This window comes from Bos indicus, chromosome 19 (genome assembly GCF_029378745.1).
Source record: "Bos indicus isolate NIAB-ARS_2022 breed Sahiwal x Tharparkar chromosome 19, NIAB-ARS_B.indTharparkar_mat_pri_1.0, whole genome shotgun sequence".
Taxonomy (NCBI): domain Eukaryota; kingdom Metazoa; phylum Chordata; class Mammalia; order Artiodactyla; family Bovidae; genus Bos; species Bos indicus.
The window spans coordinates 41,845,619-41,852,457 of NC_091778.1; the positions used below are offsets into that span (position 1 = coordinate 41,845,619).

At 43.7% G+C, this 6,839-nt stretch overlaps 2 pseudogenes; both read right to left on the minus strand.

Moving 5' to 3' along the window:
* Window positions 1-454: 454 nt before the first annotated feature.
* On the minus strand, window positions 455-1,282 carry LOC109573286 (large ribosomal subunit protein uL15-like; annotated as a pseudogene).
* Window positions 1,283-4,222: 2,940 nt separating this feature from the next.
* LOC109573582 (cytochrome c oxidase subunit NDUFA4 pseudogene) lies at window positions 4,223-4,468 on the minus strand (annotated as a pseudogene).
* Between the last annotated feature and the right edge of the window lie 2,371 nt (window positions 4,469-6,839).

The following is a 6,839-nucleotide window of genomic DNA, read 5'->3' on the forward strand; positions in this document are numbered from 1 at the left end:
GGGTGCCATCGCCTTCTCCGTATGATAATCTTTAGGTCCATCCATATTGCTGCAAATGGCATTATTTTGCTCTTTTCTTACTACTGAGTAATACTCCAGTGTATATATGTACATCTTCTTAATCCATCCCTCTGTTGATAGACATTAGGTTGCTTCCATGTCCTGGCTATTGTAAATAGTGCTGCAGTGATGCATGTATCTTTCTGAATTATGATTTTCTCCAGATACATGCCCAGGAGTGGGATAGCTGGGTCATATGGCAGCTCTATTTTTAATTTTTTAAGAAACTTTTATTCTGTTCTCTTTAGTGGCTGCACCAATTTACATTTTCAATGACAGTGTAGGAGGGTTTCCCTTTTCTCCATACTCTCTCCAGAGTTTATTATTTGTAGACCTTCTTCTTTTTTTTTTTAAAGCAGTTGTTAACATTTAATGCATCTCCTACCACGTGGCTTCAAGCTACTAGGGCACATGCCCTACTCACATCCTTAACCTTCCCAGCTCTGCTGCTGAAGAATTTGACCTTCACCATGACAGGCTGCTTTGGGATCTTTTCCTTGCTCAGAAGTTTGTATTTAGTAGCCTGAATGCACTGCATTGACGATAGGAGCACCTCCTCTTGTTCTTGGCAGCGTTTATACCCATGTCTGTTCACTGACTAAAGTTGACAATTTATCAAGGTTGACATCTGGGCAGAAGCTCTGTTTCTTCTTTTTTTTTTTTGGCTGCACAGTATGTGGGGTCTCAGTTCCCCAACCAGGGATCCAACCCATACTCCCTGCACTGGATGCTCAGAGTCCCAACCACTGGATCACCCTCAACTCCAGGGAAGTTCTGCTCTAGTTCCTCTTTAATTGGTAATGCCTCATACCAGCTTGCCCAAAGTATCCTGGGTGATATTTGTTGAAGTTGAGCCTGTGGTGATGAATGCCACCAGCATTGTCCCAGCCTCCCGGGTGCTCCCGGTGTTTGCTGATGCAGCTGAGGCTGTAGCTCATGTGGCCCCTACGTTTCCAGGCCTTCCTTAGTCTGATGGCTGTAGATTTTTAAAAATTTTATTTATTCGGCTGTACTTGGTCTTAGCTGTGGCATGTGGGATCTAGATCCCCAACCAGGGATCAAACTTGGGCCCCCTGCAATGGGAGTATGCCTGCCGAGTCTTAGCCACTGGCCCACCAGGGAAGTCCTGGCTGTAGATTTTTTGATGATGACTGTTCTGACCAGCGGATGTTGGCAATTTGAACTTTGGTTCCTCTGCCTTTTCTAAAACCAGCTTGAACATCAGGAAGTTCACAGTTCACATATTGCTGAAGCCTGGCTTGGAGAATTTTGAGCATTACTTTACTAGCTTGTGAGAGGAGTGCAATTGTGTGGTAGTTTGAGCATTCTTTGGCATTGCCTTTCTTTGGGATTGGAATGAAAACTGACCTTTTCCAGTCCTGTGGCCACTGCTGAGTTTTCCAAATTTGCTGGCATATTGAGTGCAGCACTTTCACAGCATCATCTTTCAGGATTTGGAATAGCTCAACTGGAATTCCATCACCTCCACTAACTTTGTTCGTAGTGATGCTTTCCAAGGCCCACTTGACTTCACATTCCAGGATGTCCGGCTCTAGGTCAGTGATCACACCATCGTGATTATCTGGGTCGTGAAGAACTTTTTTGTACAGTTCTTCTGAGTATTCTTGCCATCTCTTCTTAATATCTTCTGCTTCTGTTAGGTCCATACCATTTCTGTCCTTTATCGAGCTCATCTTTGCATGAAATGTTCCTTTGGTATCTCTGATTTTCTTGAAGAGATCCCTAGTCTTTCCCATTCTGTCGTTTTCCTCTATTTCTTTGCATTGATCGCTGAAGAAGGCTTTCTTATCTCTTCGTGCTATTCTTTGGAACTCTGCATTCAGATGTTTATATCTTTCCTTTTCTCCTTTGCTTTTCGCTTCTCTTCTTTTCACAGCTATTTGTAAGGCCTCCCCAGACAGCCATTTTGCTTTTTTGCATTTCTTTTCCATGGGGATGGTCTTGATCCCTGTCTCCTGTACAATGTCACGAACCTCATTCCACAGCTCATCAGGCACTCTATCAATCAGATCTAGGCCCTTAAATCTATTTCTCACTTCCACTGTATAATCATAAGGGATTTGATTTAGGTCATACCTGAATGGTCTAGTGGTTTTCCCTACTTTCTTCAATTTAAGTCTCAATTTGGCAATAAGGAGTTCATGGTCTGAGCCACAGTCAGCTCCTGGTCTTGTTTTTGCTGACTGTATAGAGCTTCTATATAGAGATCAAATTGCCAACATCCGCTGGATCATGGAAAAAGCAAGAGAGTTCCAGAAAAACATCTATTTCTGCTTTATTGACTATGCCAAAGCCTTTGACTGTGTGGATCACAATAAACTGTGGAAAATTCTGAAAGAGATGGGAATACCAGAACACCTGATCTGCCTCTCGAGAAATTTGTATGCAGGTCAGGAAGCAACAGTTAGAACTGGACATGGAACAACAGACTGGTTCCAAATAGGAAAAGGAGTTCGTCAAGGCTGTATATTGTCACCCTGTTTATTTAACTTCTATGCAGAGTACATCATGAGAAACGCTGGACTGGAAGAAACACAAACTGGAATCAAGATTGCCGGGAGAAATCTCAATAACCTCAGATATGCAGATGACACCACCCTTATGGCAGAAAGTGAAGAGGAACTCAAAAGCCTCTTAATGAAAGTGAAAGTGGAGAGTGAAAAAGTTGGCTTAAAGCTCAACATTCAGAAAATGAAGATCATGGCATCCGGTCCCACCACTTCATGGGAAATAGATGGGGAAACAGTGGAAACAGTGTCAGACTTTATTTTTCTGGGCTCCAAAATCACTACAGATGGTGACTGCAGCCATGAAATTAAAAGACGCTTACTCCTTGGAAGAAAAGTTATGACCAACCTAGATAGCATTTTCAAAAGCAGAGACATTACTTTGCCAACAAAGTTTCGTCTAGTCAAGGCTATGGTTTTTCCTGTTGTCATGTATGGATGTGAGAGTTGGACTGTGAAGAAGGCTGAGCGCCAAAGAATTGATGCTTTTGAACTGTGGTGTTGGAGAAGACTCTTGAGAGTCCCTTGGACTGTAAGGAGATCAAACCAGTCCATTCTGAAGGAGATCAGCCCTGGGATTTCTTTGGAAGGAATGATGCTAAAGCTGAAACTCCAGTACTTTGGCCACCTCATGCGAAGAGTTGACTCATTGGAAAAGACTCAGATGCTGGGAGGGATTGGGGGCAGGAGGAGAAGGGGATGACAGAGGATGAGATGGCTGGATGGCATCACTGACTCAATGGACGTGAGTCTGAGTGAACTCCGGGAGTTGGTGATGGACAGGGAGGCCTGGCGTGCTGCGATTCATGGGGTCGCAAAGAGTCGGACATGACTGAGCGACTGATCTGATCTGATTCTGACCAGTGTGATACCTCATTGTAGCTTTTGTTTTAATTTGGCTGTGCCCGGTCTTCACTGTGGCATGCAGGATCTTTAGTCTTGGCATAATGGGCTCTTAGGGCATGCAGACTCTAATTCCCTGACCAAGGATGGATATCAGGTCCCTTGCATTGGGAGCATGGAGTTTTAACCACTGGATCATAAGGGAAGTCCCCTGCATTGTAGATTTAAAAAAGAAAATTGCCTTAAAAATTTTTTTAAATTATTTTTGGCTGTGCTGGGTCTTGGTTGCTGTGATCAGATTTTCTGTAGTTGTGGAGAGTGGGGGCTACTCTCTAGGTGTGGGGGCTACTCTCTAGGTATGGTGTGTGGGCTCCTCATTGAGGTGGCTTCTCTTGTTGCAGAGCATGTGCTCCAGAGCACTCGGACTTCAGTAGTTGTGGCACTTGGGTTCAGTAGTCATGGCTCCCGGGCTCTGGAGCACAGGCTCAGTGGTTGTAGCACATGGGCTGAGTTGCTCCTCGGCACGCGGTATCTTCCTAGATCAGGGGTGGAAACTGTGTCTTCTGCATTAGCAGATGTACTCTTCACTGCTGAGCCACCAGGGAAGCCCCTCATTGTATTTTTTTTTTTTTTTAAGTTTCAGACTACTTATTAATCAGTGTAAACTCCAACACAATACACTAACATGGTTTTGTGCATTTAGAGGGCAAGTATTTCCTGGTTAGATGGAATTGTGTGAATGGCTTCTGGAAGACCTTCCTTCTAAGCAACTTTATAGTGAAATGCTTCATTTAGAAGTCTGGACCTTCTTTCTTCAGTCTGCTGTAATCTACACTCACAGAGTTGAACTTGTACTGATTAGGTCCCAGCTGGTTCCAGAGGTCTGGGTTATTCTTTCTGTCCCAGCTGACAACGGGATTAAACAATGCCAGGCACGTGACATATGATGCTGTTCTAGTACATCCTGGCCCAATAAATATGAAGAGGGGGATCAAGCTAGAATACTTCTTGGCCTGACCAATGATCTGGTGGAGCATGGTTTCAACAGAAGCCTTGGGTCCAAACCTAGAAAAAACTAACCTGCAAGGCCTGGGATTAAGCAGTCACCCCTCGATGTAGTTTTTATTTGCATTTCTTTTCACGTCCATGTGATCTTCTCTGCAGCATTCAGAACCAAGGCTGCCACATCCACTATCCTAGGTTATTTTCAGTTCTTTCGGTACTAAATGGACTTTGGAGCTTGCATAGGCAGGATTCTCCAGAAAAACAGAACCAATAGGATGTATATATATTTATTTAAGAGATTTATTATAGGAACTGGCTCACATAATTATGGAGGCTAAGTCCCACAATCTGCCATTTGCAACCTGGGGAATTGGGAAAGCTGGGGTGTAATTCAGTTTGAGTCCCATGGGTGGAGAACCAGGAGTATGGAGGTCCGAGGGCAGAAAACAGACACCTCAGCTCAGAGAGAGCAAATTCACACCCCCCCGACATTTTTGTTCTTTTCAGTGGAGTGGTTGATCCCACCTGCATTGGTGGGAATCATCTTAACTCAGCCTACTGATTCAGATGCTGATCTTTTCCAGAGACACCCTCACAGAACACATTCAGAAGTTCTATTTTACTAGCTATCTGGGCATGCCTTAACCCAGTCAAGTTGACACACACAGTTAACCATCACAGTTTTCAATACACCCTGCAGACATCCTGCTGAGATTTGCAAGGGTGCAGCCCCTGAGTGAAAGAGAAAAAGCCCTGAGGGCAATTCCTGGAGCGCTAACAGTTCAGCATCATATTAGAACCAGAACCCATACATTACTTGTACATGCGTGCTCAGTCACTCAGTCGCAGCCGACCCCATGGACTGTACCTGCCAGGCTCCTCTGTCCATGAAATTTCCCAGGTATCTTTCTGACCTAGGGATGGAACCTACATCTCTTACATCTGCATTCACAGGCAGATGCTTTACCACTGAGCAACCTGGGAGTTCACATTATTTTCAGAAGCAGAAAAATACATATAAAGTTACTTTCATTTTGAAAGAGAACATGTAATATTTACTATTTTTGTCAACCATAGGAAGATACAAAGAAGAAAACAAAAATCACCCAAATCTCATTATCCAGAGAAAAGCAACTGACATTTTGCTGCAACTTACAGTAAGGCCTTTCAATGCACATTGCATTGGTTCTCCATCATGATTAGGTGGAGTGCTTGTTAAAACAAGTGCTTTTTAAAAAGTCAGTAGTTCTGGGGTGGACCTGGTAAGAAATTGTTTTTTTAAATAATTTTATTTAAATATATTTTGTTTTCCTGGGTCAGGAAGACCCCTGGAGGAGGGCATAGGCAACCCACTCCAGTATTCTTGCCTGGCAAGTCCCATGGACAGAGGAGCCTGGTTGGCTAGTCCATAGGGTTGCAGAGTTAGACATGACTGAATCAACTTGGCACACACGTGCTTATGTATCTAAGCAATGTTTCATATGTGTAGGAAATCACTATAATCTCTAAAGGGTTTAAGCGTATATAAACACTAAGTTTATTAGAACTAGAATTTTCATCTCCTAGAATGTCAGCAGCTTAAGGAATGAGGAGTCAAGGACTGAATTCACTTGGAGTCTTTTTAGTTAGCAAGTGCATTAATGATCAAGAGAGAACTTTTGGTTTCTGAAGGGAAACATTTTTGATTTTTTTCTTTCCAAAGGTTTATATGCTTTTCTCCCACTTTCCCACGATTCATTTTGTAAGCAAATGCATACACATCAGACAGGGATTTCACCTTTGATTTGCAACTTGCTTTCTTCACTTAATATCAAGTCAAATAATCTAAATGATTTTTTTTTTTTAAATCTTTTGGTTGTGTGCCAAGTGGGATCTTTGTTCCTTGACCAGGGATTGAACCTACGCCTGCTGCACCGGAATGAGGTTTTTTTTTGTTTTTAATTGCCCTGGGTCTTTTCTCTGTGCGGGCTTTCTCTAATTGCAGCGAGTGGGGGTTATTCTTCATTGCATGGGCTTCTCATTCCAGTGGCTTCTGCTATTGCAGAGCATGAGCTCTAGGTATCAGGCTTCAGTAGTTGCTGCACGTGGGCCTTGGAGCAAAGGGCTTCCTCAGCAGTTGGTGTGTGGGCTCGGTAGTTGGAGTTCGAGGGCTCTAGAGCTCAGGCTCAGTAGTTCTGGCACTTGGGCTTTGTTACTCCATGGCATGTGGAATCTTCCCAGACCAGGGATGGAACCCAAATCCCCTGCACTGGCAGGCGGATTCTCATCCACTGTGCCACCAGGCAAGTCCTCAGAGTCTTAACCACTGGACTTCCAGGGAAGTCCCTGCATGGTCGTTCATAGTGAGCACTTGGTATTCCTCATTGTACCATAATTTGCTTTACCAGATGTCTCTTGTTGGAC